At 38.2% G+C, this 17086-nt stretch overlaps 1 long non-coding RNA gene and 1 other non-coding gene across 2 annotated transcripts; both read right to left on the bottom strand.

Moving 5' to 3' along the window:
• Positions 1-4128: 4128 nt before the first annotated feature.
• LOC144548764 (5.8S ribosomal RNA) lies at positions 4129-4283 on the bottom strand. The gene has a single exon (XR_013509460.1). It is a non-coding gene; the product is annotated as a 5.8S ribosomal RNA (ribosomal RNA).
• A 3747-nt stretch (positions 4284-8030) lies between these two features.
• LOC144548259 (uncharacterized) lies at positions 8031-15606 on the bottom strand. Its single transcript, XR_013509317.1, has 9 exons — positions 15314-15606; positions 14203-15039; positions 13896-14099; positions 13627-13718; positions 13365-13496; positions 10257-12135; positions 9771-9963; positions 9108-9187; positions 8031-8508 (listed from the first exon to the last, which is right to left on the bottom strand). It is a non-coding gene; the product is annotated as an uncharacterized LOC144548259 (long non-coding RNA).
• Between the last annotated feature and the right edge of the window lie 1480 nt (positions 15607-17086).

Genomic DNA, 17086 nt, shown 5'->3' with positions numbered 1-17086 from the left:
TTTCACCGACGCTTAGCCGCATCCGCTTAATTTTCCCCAGCTGAACTGTTTTCGGGTCACTTTTGCCCAACGCTTGCCGCTTCCACTTGCCGGTGGATTTATTTTGGGCCATCTTTCACCGACACTTGCCCGTATCCGCTCAGTTTTCCCTAACGCTTGGCTGCATCCGCTTAATTTTCTCCAGCTGAACTGTTTTCGGGTCACTTTTTCCCAACGCTTGCCGCTGGACTGTTTACGGGCCCATTTTCGCCAACCCTTGGCCGTATCCGCTTAGTTTTCCCCAACACTTGGCAGCATCCGCTTAATTTTCGCCTGCTGAACTGTTTTCGGGTCACTTTTCCCCAACGCTTGCCGCTTCCGCTTAATTTTCCCCAGCTGAACTATTTTTGGGTTACTTTTGCCTAACGTTAACCGCTTAGTTTTCACCGACGCTTGGCCGTATCCGCTTAGTTTTCGGCAACGCTTGGCTGCATTCGCTTTATTTTCCCGGGCTAGATTGTTTTCGGATCACTTTTGGCCAACGCTTGCCGCTGGATTGTTTTCGAGCCCTTTTTCACCAAAGCTTGGCCGTATCCGCTCAATTTTCCCCAACGCCTGGCCACATCCGCTTAATTTTCGCCAGCTGAACTATTTTTCGGGTCACTTTTGCCCAACGCTTGTCGCTTCCGCTTACCGGTGGATTTATTTAGGGCGATTTTTCACCGACACTTGGCTGTATCTGCTTAGTTTTCCCCAACGCTTGGCTGCATTTGCTTAATTTTCTCCAGCTGAACTGTTTTCGGGTCACTTTTGCCTAACGCTTGCCGCTTCCGCTAGCCGGTGGACTTATTTCGGGCCCTTTTTCATCGACGCTTAGCCGCATCCGCTTAATTTTCCCCAGCTGAACTGTTTTCGGGTCACTTTTGCCCAACGCTTGCCGCTTCCACTTGCCGGTGGATTTATTTTGGGCCATCTTTCACCGACACTTGCCCATATCCGCTCAGTTTTCCCTAACGCTTGGCTGCATCCGCTTAATTTTCTCCAGCTGAACTGTTTTCGGGTCACTTTTTCCCAACGCTTGCCGCTGGACTGTTTACGGGCCCATTTTCGCCAACCCTTGGCCGTATCCGCTTAGTTTTCCCCAACACTTGGCAGCATCCGCTTAATTTTCCCCTGCTGAACTATTTTTGGGTTACTTTTGCCTAACGTTAACCGCTTAGTTTTCACCGACGCTTGGCCGTATCCGCTTAGTTTTCGGCAACGCTTGGCTGCATTCGCTTTATTTTCCCCGGCTAGATTGTTTTCGGATCACTTTTGCCCAACGCTTGCCGCTGGATTGTTTTCGAGCTCTTTTTCACCAACGCTTAGCCGTATCCGCTCAATTTTCCCCAACGCCTGGCCACATCCGCTTAATTTTCGCCAGCTGAACTATTTTTCGGGTCACTTTTGCCCAACGCTTGTCGCTTTCACTTACCAGTGGACTTATTTAGGGCCATTTTTCACCGACGTTTGGCCGCATCCGCTTAGTTTTTCGCAACGCTTGGCCGCATCCGATTAATTTTCTCCAGCTGAACTCTTTTCGGGTCACTTTTGCCTAACGCTTGCCGCTTCTGCTAGCTGGTGGACTTATTTCGGGCCCTTTTTCACCGACGCTTAGCCGTATCCGCTCAGTTTTCCCCAACGCCTGGCCGCATCCGCTTAATTTTCCACAGCTGAACTGTTTTCGGGTCACTTTTGCCCAACGCTTACCGCTTCCACTTGCCCGTGGATTTATTTCGGGCCCTTTTTCACCGATGCTTAGCCGTATCCGCTCAGTTTTCCCCAACGCTTGGCCGCATCAGCTTAGTTTTGCCCAGCTGAACTGTTTTCGGGACACTTTTGCCAAACGCTTGCCGCTTCCGCTTACCGGTGGACTTATTTCGAGTCATTTTTCACCGACACTTGGCCGTATCCGCTTAGTTTTCCCCAACGCTTAGCCGCATCCGCTTAATTTTCCCCAGCTGACCTATTTTTGGGCCCTTTTCGACCACTGCTTAGCCGTATCCGCTTAGTTTTCCCCAAAGCTTAGCAGCATCCGCTTAATTTTCCCCCGTTGAACTATTTTCGGGTTATTTTTCCCCAACGCTTGCTGCTTCCGCTTACCATTGGACTTATTTCGGGCCATTTTTCACCGACACTTGGTCGTATCCGCTTAGTTTTCCTTAATGGTTGGCCGCATCCGCTTAATTTTCCGTAGCTGAACTATTTTCCGGTCATTTTTGCCTAACGTTAACCGCTTCCGCTTGCCGTTGGACTGTTTTCGGGCCCTTTTTCACCGACGCTTGGCCGCATCCGCTTAGTTTTTCGCAACGCTTGGCCGCATCCGATTAATTTTCTCCAGCTGAACTGTTTTCGGGTCACTTTTGCCTAACGCTTGCCGCTTCTGCTAGCTGGTGGACTTATTTCGGGCCCTTTTTCACCGACGCTTAGCCGTATCCGCTCAGTTTTCCCCAACGCCTGGCCGCATCCGCTTAATTTTCCACAGCTGAACTGTTTTCGGGTCACTTTTGCCCAACGCTTGCCGCTTCCACTTGCCGGTGGATTTATTTCGGGCCCTTTTTCACCGATGCTTAGCCGTATCCGCTCAGTTTTCCCCAACGCTTGGCCGCATCAGCTTAGTTTTGCCCAGCTGAACTGTTTTCGGGACACTTTTGCCAAACGCTTGCCGCTTCCGCTTACCGGTGGACTTATTTCGAGTCATTTTTCACCGACACTTGGCCGTATCCGCTTAGTTTTCCCCAACGCTTAGCCGCATCCGCTTAATTTTCCCCAGCTGACCTATTTTTGGGCCCTTTTCGACCACTGCTTAGCCGTATCCGCTTAGTTTTCCCCAAAGCTTAGCAGCATCCGCTTAATTTTTCCCCGTTGAACTATTTTCGGGTTATTTTTCCCCAACGCTTGCTGCTTCCGCTTACCATTGGACTTATTTCGGGCCCTTTTTCACCGACACTTGGTCGTATCCGCTTAGTTTTCCCTAATGCTTGGCCGCATCCGCTTAATTTTCCGTAGCTGAACTATTTTCCGGTCATTTTTGCCTAACGTTAACCGCTTCCGGTTGCCGTTGGACTGTTTTCGGGCCCTTTTTCACCGACGCTTGGCCGCATCCGCTTAGTTTTTCGCAACGCTTGGCCGCATCTGCTTAATTTTCCTCAGCTGGACTGTTTTCGGGCCACTTTTGTCCAACGTTTGCCACTGGACTTATTTCGGGCCATTTTTCACCGACGCTTGCCCGTATCCGCTTAGTTTTCCTCAACGCTTGGCCGCATCCGCTTAATTTTCCCCGGCTGGACTGTTTTCGGGGCACTTTTGCCCAACGGTTGCTGCTTCCACTTGCCGGTGGACTTATTTCGGGCCATTTTACACCAACGCTTGGCCGTATCTGCTTATTTTTCCCAACGCTTGGCCGCATGCGCTTAATTTTTCCCGGCTGGACTGTTTTTGGGTCACTTTTGTCAAACGCTTGCCGCTTCCGCTTGTCGGTGGATTTATTTCGGGTCATTTTTCACCGACACTTAGCCGTATCTGCTTAGTTTTCCCCAACGCTTGGCCGCATCTGCTTAATTTTCCCCGGCTAAACTATTTTCGGGTCACTTTTGCCCAATGTTAGCCGCTTCCGCTTGCCAGTGAACTTATTTAGGGCCATTTTCCCCGGCTGAACTATTTTCGGGTCACTTTTGCCTAACGCTTGCCCCTGGCCGTATTTCGGGTCATTTTTCACCGACGCGGGCACCGACAGGGCCATGTACACCCATGGGCATGTACATGAGGTGGCACCCCTTTTACACTCACCGTTACTAGGGGAATCCTTTTAAGTTTCTTCTCCTCTGCTTATTTATATGCTTAATCTCGGCGGGTAGCCCTGCCTGACCTGGGATATCGGTCCGAAGGCGTCGCGCAGCCGGAGCAGCAGTGGCTTGCTCCTCGTTAGGGGGTCGTAAAAGGCCCTGCGTCGGTACGGGGCTCGGGACGACGTGCGCAGTAGCCCACCACTCGCCACTCTCAGCCACGTACGACGGCCGCACACTTAGGCCCACCGCGCCTTGCGGTTCGGAGGGCCAATGTCCGCATCTCTGCCATTAGTTAGGCAACCGAGCGTGGATGGGCTTCTAACGCCCATGAGGCAAGCGTGCCCTCGGGAGGGTCCCTCGGGCACAACTCGCGTTCAAAGACTCGATGGTTCACGGGATTTTGCAATTCACACCACGTATCGCATTTCGCTACGTTCTTCATCGATGCGAGAGCCGAGATATCCGTTGCCGAGAGTCATATTTTTTCTGTTGGCCTTGGCAACCGACGGAGACCTCAAGCGGCTCGCCGGCGCCTCAGCTTTACCGTGTTCCTTGGCGTCATCCCGCGCCGTATTCCGACTAGCAACCAAGGGCGAGAGAGAGGAGGCCGGTGGGGCCGATCCGCGGTAGCATTCTGTCACGTGTTCGACGGTCGTGTTTCTGGAAAGGCAACGACAATCTATGTGGTCTAACAAGAAGAGAAAGAAAAATATAAACAAGAAACTTATCTTGAATATATGCATGCTCGAAAAATTATAACAATCTATGTGGTCTTGAGACATGCAACCATGACAGTCCGGATTCACCACAAAACCTGTTGCAAAACAAGACCAAGTCAACGACTCTATTTTGCAACTATGACAGTCCGGATCCACGACAGTCCCGTCCGAGAATTCTAAATTTTATATATTATATTATTATATATTTTGTTTTTTTATATTATATTATGTTTTATATATATTATATTATGTTTTATATATATTATTATATTATATTTTTTATATATTATATTATATTTTTTATATATTATATTATATTTTATATATATTATATTATATTTTATATATATTATATTAATATAGTTATATATATTATATTATTCTATTATATTATTTTTTTTTTAATTATATTATTATATTATAAGGAGGGTTCCAATGCCTCATGCTTTTCATATCTCATCATACCTTATATGTTATATGTTCGTTTTTAAAGTCTAAATTGTGGATCCAAATCGTTCAACGTGAGATCCATACTAAAATATGATTAGAGATTAAATTTTATTTTTTTTGAATTTTTTTTACTATTTTTTAAGATGGGTAGAAAATCACTGTTTTTTGAACAGTTCAAAAACATTGATTTTGTACCTATTTTAAAAAATAGTAAAAAATTTCAAAAAATATAAAATTTCATCTCTAGTCATATTTTAGTATAAATATTATGCTGAACGGTTCAGATTGATAATTTTAACTTTGAAAATGAAGATATAAAATATAAGGTATGAAAAAGATGAGGCATTGAAACCCTCTTATAATATATATAAAATGTAATATAATATAATATAATATAATATAATATAAGAGTACGGCTAACGCGCTTCCTCTAGCATATGGGCCGAAATGCTTCCGGTGGAAATTTGAAATTTCAAAATCCAAAAAGTCGATCTGAACCGTTCATCTCCTTCTCCATATTAATATCTGCTTGGAGACCAAATTTTACATTTTTCTGAAATTTTTTACTATTTATTAAGCCACTTTGAAAATCGCTGATCCAATGGTTTTACTGTTTTGTTAAGCCACCGTTGGATTAGCGATTTTCAAAGTGGCTTAATAAATAGTAAAAAAATTCAGAAAAATGTAAAATTTGGTCTCCAAGCAGATATTAATATGGAGAATGAGATTAACGGTTCAGATCGACTTTTTGGATTTTGAAATTTCAAATTTCCACCGGAAGCATTTCGGCCCATATGCTAGAGGAAGCGCGTTAGCCGTACTCTATAATATAAAAACAAAAAATATAGTAATATAATATATAAAATTTAGAATTCTCGAATGGGATTTCCTTTCCCGTCTGATTTTTTTTTTTCGGAAAGGTGGGACAAGTCTTCCCTTCCTGTCCGCCTTTTTTTTTTCCTTCCGCTATTAGTTTATAATGAGATAATTAGATTAAGGGTGAACCCGGACGGGATAATTTATCCCGTCCCATGATTTGTCATACTACAACCCGTTCTACTCGCATATTGAAAAAAAACCGAAAACAATAAAGTATTTCAATATTTTATTTATTTATTTTCTATTAATAAAAAAATCGGTTCTGGCTTGGCCAAGTCAAGAAAATAAAAATATATGCTACATGAATGTAAGTTCAATGAATAAAACAAACCTCACATAAAAAAAAATAGAACCATTCTTATATATCACATAAAAAAAAATAGAACCATTCTTATATATTACAGTAAACACTTAGCTTGACGCTTGATGCAGCTCTAGAATCTCTTGTGACACTCAATTGCTACCCATCCCAGCACAAGGAAGTCCTGTCTTCTCCATACGGTGTCTCCTACTTCCTCTCAATATCCAATAGATGCAATGATCAGTAAAGTAAACTACTAATCAGATTGTCATTTTTTACTAGTAGAAAATTAAACTGATAAAATTTTGTCACAGTTTATCCATCCATAGTATCAGTATGAACCGCCCCAGATGATTGTCTGCTGCTTCACATCCAGTGTTGCATCATTTTTCGTTGGAACTATGGTTAGGTAATTCATCATTCTAATACGATTTCATACAGAAGTTACCCAGTCCAGTTTGGATGCACAGCAACCAGTTCTGCTCAATTGCCTCAATTATCTTTACTAAAAGAAAGACATTTAAATAAAAAAAACTAACCTTGCAGAATAAGTTTGAGTCACAACCAAATCTAGTTTACATCAAATTGTTGATCATCAGCCCAGCAGATCACAAAGCTGGGGGAAATCGATATAATGGCCCGCCTCGCATGAGACAGCTGATGCCTTTACATACTCCAAGAACCAATAAGATTTCTGCACACTGCACTCCTTTTGTTCTCACTAGTTAACAGTTAACTAAAACAATGGTTAGTAATACTAGAGGAAAGAGTCCACACAACATAAAGCAGAACAGCGATAATAAATATAAAAAATAAAAAAAGGGTTAAGCAGCCATGATTTTACTAATTCTAGATCAGCGTACGGTGATATTTGAGTTGGAATAAGCTATAAGAGCCAAATCAGGGTGATTCATTTACTGGCTCGGCAAAGCAAACATGGGAATACCAAAATTCGGTCTAAATTAGCGTGCTATCTACACTTAATAATGAGTACTTAGGTGGTGTGTATCTAAACCCAAGATGTTAGATAATCACCATCTCAACAGTTCTGAAAAGGGAAAGACTCGTTTTATTAAAGTACAATTGAAACTTATGATTAAGACAATATTGAATAGCAAACCATAGATCGTGTAAAATAAGGTACTAAATAATTGGATCAATGCTGGGAACAAAAACCATGCAATTAATGAATGAATTTGATAAAAAAAATAGAATAGTATAAGTACCTCCTCCTTCATTTACTGGATATTGAAGAAAATTTGTTATCATTTACATTTAAATAAAATTATTCAATCTAAAAAAGTTACACATTCTCTAAGTCATTCACAATCACTTTGGAAGATTTACTACCAGGCAACTGAGATAACCTGGATTCTGCAACTACCAGGCATTTTTTTAATACTCTTCGGACCTCTCTACCCTTGCTCCTTAAGGAGCAACTGAACGTTAACAGTTTTGTTTTGCTTTCTGGTGTTCAATAGTTGTACTCTCACCAGACTGATATGGTACCTAAAGAATGTTTTTTTTTTTCTTTTTAAGAAATACAAAAGCATAAGACACCTACAGTTGTAAAAAGAAAAAGCATACCAGTCTTGCAAAGAACACCACCTCCAAGAGAAATCCCAGCTTTTTTAAGGTTATTACTGAAGCAAGAGACAATGTATAGTGGATTGAAAGCCTTGAGCACAGTGGAGTCATGTCGGAGCAGGTAGGATCTGTCAATGATCCCAATAAAGTTGAACCAGACAAGTATAGCTGGTACAAATGTATATCCGAATTTGTCAGTACCAAATCTTTGTATCGAAAAGAGAACCATCAAAATTGTGACCGATATCATTGCTATTTCATCTGATAAAAACAAACTGGCAAACAATTTATTCTTGTAACATGATAGATTAGTTGAAATTTTAGTTCAAGTGCGTATCTTTTTTTGAAATACACAATTCACTAGTTATTTCGTTGCGGCTCCGCCACAATTTGTTCTTTGGTGTTTTTTCGATGTCAATTCTTTGGTGTTATATGCCACAACTGTTTTGTTTGAGTGTGTATCAATTTAGTGCAATTTTAGGATATTGTTGGATATTTCAACAAAAGCCAATAGATAATATTCTAAACATTGGGTTATGAAATTAAAAGTTATTTTTTACAGTACTCAAGATTGTCAACGTAAATCTGTTGTAAACAAATCTCAACTATATAATGAATTAATACATTTGTACAAACAAAAAACTATTTTTTTGCAGTAAACATATTTGAAACAACACCAAATATATTTATGTTAGCACTAAGCCGGTAAATACTCTTTTCTTCAAGTTATTCCTCTAACTGAATCAACCTCCTTGAAATGAGCTTCCTATTACACCAAAAGCAAAACTAAACATTAAAATTTAGAGCTAATACTCATTTTGGGGTGAGGCTACGGTACTATGCATAGTGCACATTGGTTAGGGCCATGGTACCATATTTTGTTTTCCAAAGTACAAACAATCAATCTGAATTGATCAACATGATCTCCATATAAAATATGTACTTGTAGATAAAAAAAATTCACGTTTTTTACTTTCCTTTTAGATAGGTAGAAAATCACTTGATCTGAATATTCTATAGGCCAATCGGAAGTAGTGGTTTTCTACGTATCTTAAAAAATAGTTAAAAAATTGTAAAAAAATGAAAAATTTTAATCTTCAAGTACATTTTCATATGAAGATCATGTTGAACAATTCAGATCAAATATTTGGTCTCCAAGAACCAAAATATTGATCGATAGTACAGACCAATTTGTGCTATGCATTGTACTGTAGCCTCCCTCTTCATTTGGAGGTAACAACAATGGCAAGAACAATTCAACATGGCCAAAAGATGGAAATTGACTAGATCAAAATAATTACAAGACTAGAAATAAAGACTAAAGAATACTAAAGAAAATGAAAAAAAAAAAAAAATAGAAAAAACCTTGGAGGCAGCATTGTCTCATCGGATAAAATCTTCTCAAGTCTCTCTTCAAATATAGCATGCCACTTTACCTGTTGATCCTGATATAATTTAAAAATGTAAGGTCTAGCAGTGATAAGAAAAAAATAGTATATATTTAAATTGAGATCCAACATATGCTTATTTCCGGTAATTTTTTTTATATAGAAATTATTGTTAGATATTAAAGAAAAACAGAAAATAATGTGTATCGAGTTTTCCAGTGACATAGATGGATCCAAGAAAAAAATTTCAGCTCCAAAAGAGCTGATTTTTTTTTTTTTTTTTAAAACAGATTTCTCTGTGGCTGTTGGAGTGTGAAGCTATGGGCATTAGGAAAAAAAAATAAAAAAAACTTGGGATCTCAAACAAAATTAAGGCTTCAAACTTTGAAAATGAAATTCTCTTTTAGATCCATCTATGCCATCGAAGATCCAAAGTACTCTTTTTGGTTCCCTATTATTTAATGATTATTTCTGGAAATTATATATTTTCCTTAATTTCAGCATACATACTGGCTGTAACAGGATGTACCAGGTAAGTCTCATACCAACTGATCACTGTGGAAAGTGGTGTACGTACCAGTACCAATCTCGTTATACGTATTAAATTTAAAACCAATCACATGAGAAGTGGGGGTTGAACCTTTTCCTCCTGACGTCGGTGCTTGATATAAAAAGTGGGGTTGAACCTTTTTCTCCTACCATCTCATCTTCTTTTCTCCTGGGCTCATGAAGTCACGGGAGGAACTGTTACAAGCAAGTGATCCGAAAGCAGAATTCCTGCGCCATTGCTGACCTGGGTCTGATCCAATTTGCAATCTCTCGTCTCTTCACAACTATTTCGATTATCAAAAAGATAAATTATAATCTTTTTTCCCTCCAACTGCTACCAGTACCACATTTACAAATTAAACCATAACTGCAAATTAGGGCTTTATGTACCGTTTAAGGTATTTACAGTACACTAACATACTTTGAGACATTTGCAAATGACAACCAACTATTTGATTACACGGTTGTTTTATGTACTTGTTCCCATACGGATAAAAACTGGATAAATATTTAACAAAAAGTGTAATTTAAATTATAATTTTTGTACTAAATTATATGTATCCTGTGCAATTTTTACCTTTCAGTCCCAGGGATGCTCTGATGAGAAGTTGAGTTTTCCTTGCCTTGACTTGGTGTACTCATTATTGCTTGGTCAGGGCTGTTTTCTTGCTCACAATGTGCCACCGACTGGATCTTCTTATTGGACAAGTTATGATTAAACTTTGAAGACTGATCCGCCCCGTTAAGCTCTTGGGAAGCTACCTTTTTTTTCAAATGAAAATTTTCCATTGCGGTTTTGTGTTTCTCATCATATGACTTTAATTCCTTGGCCATTTTTTAAAAAAATATGGTAATTATTTTTGTATACTTTTTTTTTAATATGACAATGGAACCTAATACCAATATAACAGAAATGCATGGGTTTGTTATTACTAGTAAAAGGTAGTCATTTACCTTTTGCATTTTTCATTTTTTTATTTATTTATTTTGACACTATTGGCTGGATGTGGAATATGTTCATGACAAGCACAACGTAATCAGATTGCACAAATAAAAACTGAAAGAAAATTAGAGTTCTCTAAAAATATTTTAACACTAAAACTGGATTGATCTACAAAGAAAAATTGAAATGAAAGTTATACATTTTGCCATCATGGAAAATTGAACTCCAATTAAATAATCACTTGCATTAAAAAAAGGAAACTGAGTAGAAAATTAAACTCCAAAAAGGGAATTGAAGTAGGAACTGGACATTTTTCCATTGTAAAAGAAATCAGTTGCCTTGATAAGTCTGATTTAGCTATAATTCCTCAACCAAACAACACCTTAGAAAAATAAAAATTATAGTTAAAAGACATACCTCTTGTGTAAGCTTTGCTAAACTCTCATGCAATAAAAGTATAACAAAAATTATTGTTTATCATTTTGTTTTAAGAACAAATCAAGTAGAACTGAAATTAAAGAAAACCTAATCAGGTCATCATAAGAATCTAAGTTAGCGCGAGCAGGAGGCCTTAATTCAATCTTCTTCTCTTGATCCTTGCTTTCAAAGCATGAGAGAAAACATCCCATGAAAGCTGAGAACTGATAGTACAAAACCTAAATGTTCCTCTCGATCCTTTTCGTGGTGCTCTTCTGTTGTTACTTTGTTGTTAATGTAGCAGTTCAGATTTAACAACATTGGCAATACCGTGAGATTGAGGCATACCTTCAATAGGCGCGACAAACAACACATGTAGATGTATAAACATGAACATGTGCAGAAAATAGTAACAATTTGAAAGCTACAAGAAACTTCTATGGTATTTGTCTGTTACTGCAATAGAAACCCTAAACCCTAAACCATATAGTATATTACATTATGCAAAATGTGATCACAAAAAAGGTGTTTACATCTCCGGAAGTAGTAAGAAGCCAACATAGCAGTGCAACTGCAGGAGAGGTACGCAGAATGTAATGTATGGGGCAGTATGGAAAATTTTGAGTAACTACAAATCATGATTTATCAGTCGGTACGCAGCAAAAACTGATGTTGTTGAACTTTATACAAAAAGAAAATAAGATATTACCAGATTCTTAACTGCCGTATGACCAGCTAGCTGCAGCAACACGGCTATCTAAGCTAAGAAATCAACTCCTAGTCTTGCAAGAAAACATTGATTTATGTACTAAATGTGATCAAATCTGACTTTATGTTTCTTCTCATCATCTCTTGATGCGAAACTTTGATCTCCCCTTGTTTGCAATGCCCATCAATCAATGCAATCAAAGTCACAGTATTAGGAACCAACCCACTAAGGAGCATTTCAGCAAACAGTTGACTCGTGTGACTTAAGACTCCCAAATTTATAGAAACCCTTGATCAAATGCATACAAGCAAACACATCAGACTGGATTCCTTGCTCGGCCATTGTTAATTAGAACTCTAACCCATAACCCAAATTTCACCAAACAACCTACCCGAATTTTTTATTAATAGAAATAAAATAAAATAAATATCGAAATTCGAGATTACTGTTGAGTTTTTTCAAAAAATAGGTAGGATGGGTTGTGTTAACCCGTCCCACCGGACGGGTCTAATTAACCCGTCCCGGTTACGTCCCCTAATTACCTCTTTCATCTTAATCAAATTCGCGCAAAAAAAAAAAAAAAACCCGGATGGGTTTACAGGACCCATCCCGAACTAAAAAAAAAAAAAAAAAAAAAAAAATTCTGGTCGGTTTTGTTAAACCCGTCCCGGCAGAAAAAAAAACCCGGATTTGTAGCTTTTGTCCCATCGCAATCTATCTCTAAAATCCAGATTTGTTAAACCCGTCCCATCGCAATCTATCTCTGCTACTAGGTTTTTTCTCTTCCTGAAGGACGAGATTGTCTCAAGTCTTGAAATTAGGTTTAGCTTTTGTCCCCAAAAGAATAAATAAGGTGCACATTTGTCATTTTGATGGTTTCATATAGTATAAACAGTCTCAATTTTGAATTTGGTCAAATTGCTTGCACGGGAAGGGATAAATGCAGAGCAGCTTGCAAGAGATCTCAAGTCCTTTGAGCTTAAGGGTAACTAAACCCGTCCTTTGAGCAGCTTGCATAATGTTTTTTATGTTAACTTTTGTAGACAACCTTTGAAGATGTTTTTCCTTCTGAAGCAGCTACCCTGGAGGACTATCTACAACAGGTATGTAGCTAGGTTTATTATTTTCCTTTTTTTTTTTTTGGTTTGTTCATGTCTTATTACAAAAGAATGCTGAATGTTGATTCATTTCTAGAGTTGCTTCATTTCTGTGGAAGATCTTCTTTCCCACATTTTGTATTTCACAAGTTATTATTTAATTTGTTTCTCCATTACAAGTGAAAAGCTTTAGAGTTTTGGTAAATCGACGCAAACAATTAGAAAGAGAAAAAAAATAACTTGAGTGTGTGAAAAGCTTTAGAGTTTTGTCCGGATTTTTTTTTTTTTTCCGCCGGGACGGGTTTAACAAAACCGGCCGGAATTTTTTTTTTTTTTGCGCGAATTTGATTAAGATGAAGGAGGTAATTAGGGGATGTAACCGGGACGGGTTAATTAGACCCGTCCGGTGGGACGGGTTAACACAACCCATCCTACCTATTTTTCGAAAAAACTCAACAGTAATCTCGAATTTCGATATTTATTTTATTTTATTTCTATTAATAAAAAATTCGGAACAACCTACTCAGCAAAAAAGAATTTAAAAGGAAAGATAAAAAATAAGAGATTAAATCCAAACCTTTCTCGACAATTAATGAGTCATCCTATGCAACAATGCACTGCTTGGATCGAACGGAACAGCTCAGTAGCTCACTTCAATTAAAGCCAAAGAAATTATCAATTCTTATAATTTGAACCCCCCTCGAAGCCCTCATGCCAAGGAAACCCTAAACAGAGAATTAAGAAACCAAAAAATCAAGAAAAGCAAAGGATTGTAAATTACCCGAGTGTACTTCAAGTTGGTCCAGATGCACAATGGTTGGCCCCACTTCCATCCCGATCGGCCGATGCAAAACGACCTCGCTATTTGACAGTCTGGACGGGGGTGTAGCAGCGGTGCAGAATAGCGGGGGAGAAAGATGAGGCAAAGGAAATAGAATACAGATTAGCAACTGTTGTTAAATGAGAAGAGAACAATCGATAAGGTAAAGGGGAAAACACCGACCAAAGAGAAGAGGAGGAGGCGCCGAGCGAGGGAAGAGAGACACGTACCAGGGTAGCTTACGACGTGGCGATCGCAGAGATGGGTCATATTGCGAGCAGCGGCATTTGTTGTGCTATCTTGAGCAAAATCGCGGGATCTGTAGAGGCTGTTGTCGGTGGTCTGAAGATGACGGGAGGTGTCGTCACCTTAAAACAATCTCACCCACGGAAATCACATCATACGGTACAAAGAGGTGGTTACACTGTTCATTGCTGACGTAACATCCCATTGAACTTTAAGATATTATAATAACTATGGGAACGGAGATTAAGATAAAGAAATGTTTTTTTTCTGGAAAAATTGATTTACGCATACCTTCGCTTAGTCTAGCATCATTTTTCTTCCCACCATATATTGTTGATAGAACAAAATAATAACCATGTAAAATGTTAAAACAAAGTTTTCTTTGCCAAATTGTTCATGAATGATACATTAATTAGATAAAGCCTTACTACTATTAATTGCAAACTTGCATAAAAAAATGTTGTGGAGGCAATAAAAAAAATTTCATTAAGATTAGTGTGCTTCTACCTAGGAAACCTTAGTAAATTGTTGTCAAAGTTGAATGTCCCACCCTCTATTCTGTGCCAATCCAACATCACAAAAAAAAGAACCAGAACATGGAACTTGTCATAGAAATTTTAACCTGAGATGTAAGGGGTAATAATTCCATTGCTTGTAACCATGGAAGTGCCAAGAAGGGCCAAATTTTGATTGGAGCTGACATTGAGCTTGGTACATTCAAAAGAGTACTATGGACTGGTGAGCTTGCCATACACTTCCAACACGGACCATAATAGACATGAAATCTGACTGTACCTTCATGCAATATAAAAATGCCCTGGTATACTTTATCTGTATTTGAATTCAAGAATCTATATTAAATAAAGAGGGTATCATCTTTGAGTTCAATTTACTGGTATAGCATGATAATTACACCATGGGTCCTTTGAGTCTTAATCAGCTGTATCAAACACGAAATTTCATACCAAAAAATTAGATTATGCATACCTGATCTGAAAATTGAAAGCATGCACTCCTTTACGACATTCACAGATTGATTTGTTCAGATTGAGATTCCATTTCCAATATTAACAATGTGTCTATTGTTTCTTCTATTAACATCATCTCCTTGAAGCAATCCTTTGTGTCCTGAAAGATAGTGGAGAAAACAAAGAGTTCTTCAGATCGTGAGATGAGTAAAGCAACATGAAGCCTGATCAAAGGAGAACCATACCTAATATTGTGTTTCGCTTAGTTTTATCAAGACTGAAATCAAAGTTTTGGATAGATGTAAGTTCAACGGGGGCTTAATTGAGGATTTCCAATGATTAATTATCCCTTACAGAGGCTCAGTTGACAATTGAGGATTATTAGTTTTGTGTGGGGCTAATTTCGTATTTGCCAAAAATGAAGAAATTAGAACCAGAAATCTTCCTGTGAGAGGTCTGAAAGGCCGGCTCCTCCTCCTGACGCTCGATCGGTTGCATCTCCGTCTTCCTTCCTTTTCTCATTTCTCCTTCACCTCTCCTGCGATTTCGATCCTCACGATCTCTTCTCCTTCGCTCCCTTTCTCCTTTCTCCTTCACCTCTCCCGCGATTTCTCTCCTCACGATCCCTCCTCTCTCTCTCCCGTGCGCGCACGAGCTCTTATCTCTCTGCTCTCTCTTCTCACGCTGTCTTTTTCTCTCTCCAAGAGGAGCTTGGGGTGGAATGGAGGAGGAGACTAATTTTTAGTGAGGTAAGAGAAGGTGAGCGGGTTTAGATACGGTGCGCTGGTTTAGTGAAGGTTTAGTCCTGTGACTGTGGAATTCGTATCCTCTGAGATATCTCAAACTTTGCGTGACTTTTTTGAAAATCCCAACCGTTTAAATACTCTATGCACGAATCTCAAAGCACACATAATACTGACCCTACATCACCCCCGAATAGGCACCGGACACGTCGGTCACGCAAAAGTTGAGATATCTCAGAGGATACGCACCCGTGACTGTGACGGTGCGGTGAAGATACGGACAAATTTTTTTGTTACTATTTCTGCGATTTTACCCAAGGCGGTGCGGTGATACTTGAAGTGCTATATTTTCTTTTTTCTACGAACGTTATCTTTTATTGAGATTACTTCCTTAACACGCAAAATTCTGTGGTAGTGCGGTGAAAAAGTTTTATTCTCTTTGTTATTATTTCTAAATGATATTTTTTGTTTGATTTAATTTAATTAGTATTATTTAAAACTATATCTTTACATAATCGTACGACATAATTAAACAAGCAAAAAAATCAAAACTAAATCTCTAAAATCAACTTTAGATAATCTATTTCTTTGTTTGATTTGATTAGTAGTATTTAAAATTATATTTTTATATTATAGGGCGACATAACTAAACAAACAAAAAATTCAAAAGTAAATCTTTAAAGTCAATAAGATAATAAATAATATAGCTTGGATCTATCGAAATGTGCAAGTGCGAAAATAAAAATAAAATTCTTAATATCGAATTTTAGTACATATTTTGGTGTATATAGCTTATGGGAAAAGAATTAGACACGCTTCATCAAGTTATCAGTTCAAATCTCCATTAATCTTTAATTAATTTGTTTTCTTTTCAAGATGAGAAAGACATTTTTTTTTCCTTTAGAGAGGACTGCGGGATTTCAATCCAAAAATGGTTCACGATATTTGCACCGCTTTTTTTTTATCAACATGATATTATATAAAAACTTCTAATAAATAGTCAATTTTATCTTTTATTTATTATATCATTTAAATGCTGCTCTCTCCTATGTTATCGTATATATTTTTTTTTCTTAAATGTTACTTTTAATGCTATAAATATGTTATTTTGTTTGAAATTTGTTTTTATCTCTTGCATTCTAAAATGATTCTTCAAAGTCAGATGTAAAATAAATAAATATTCTGCAATATTCATTTTTTGTATTACGTTAGATCTTTGAGATTTTCAAAGATATTACAAGAGGAAATATTTTATTATATTACGAAAGTATATCAGCATTAATTATATATGTTGATAATTTCTTCCGGCTCTACAAATTTATTGACAGTTTACTCTTGAAAAAAATATTTTAGCAACTTACATTTAATTATTATGTTAGCCAAAAATCACTAGAGCAAATAGCATATTTACTTATATAAATTATTAAATGTGAATTGATCCTGAAAAAGCGTACGGAATACACA

The sequence above is a fragment of the Carex rostrata genome, chromosome 33 (assembly GCF_964058835.1).
Source record: "Carex rostrata chromosome 33, lpCarRost1.2, whole genome shotgun sequence".
NCBI lineage: Eukaryota > Viridiplantae > Streptophyta > Magnoliopsida > Poales > Cyperaceae > Carex > Carex rostrata.
Note: the sequence above shows the minus strand (reverse complement) of the source record. Positions and strands in the feature narration are given on the sequence as shown.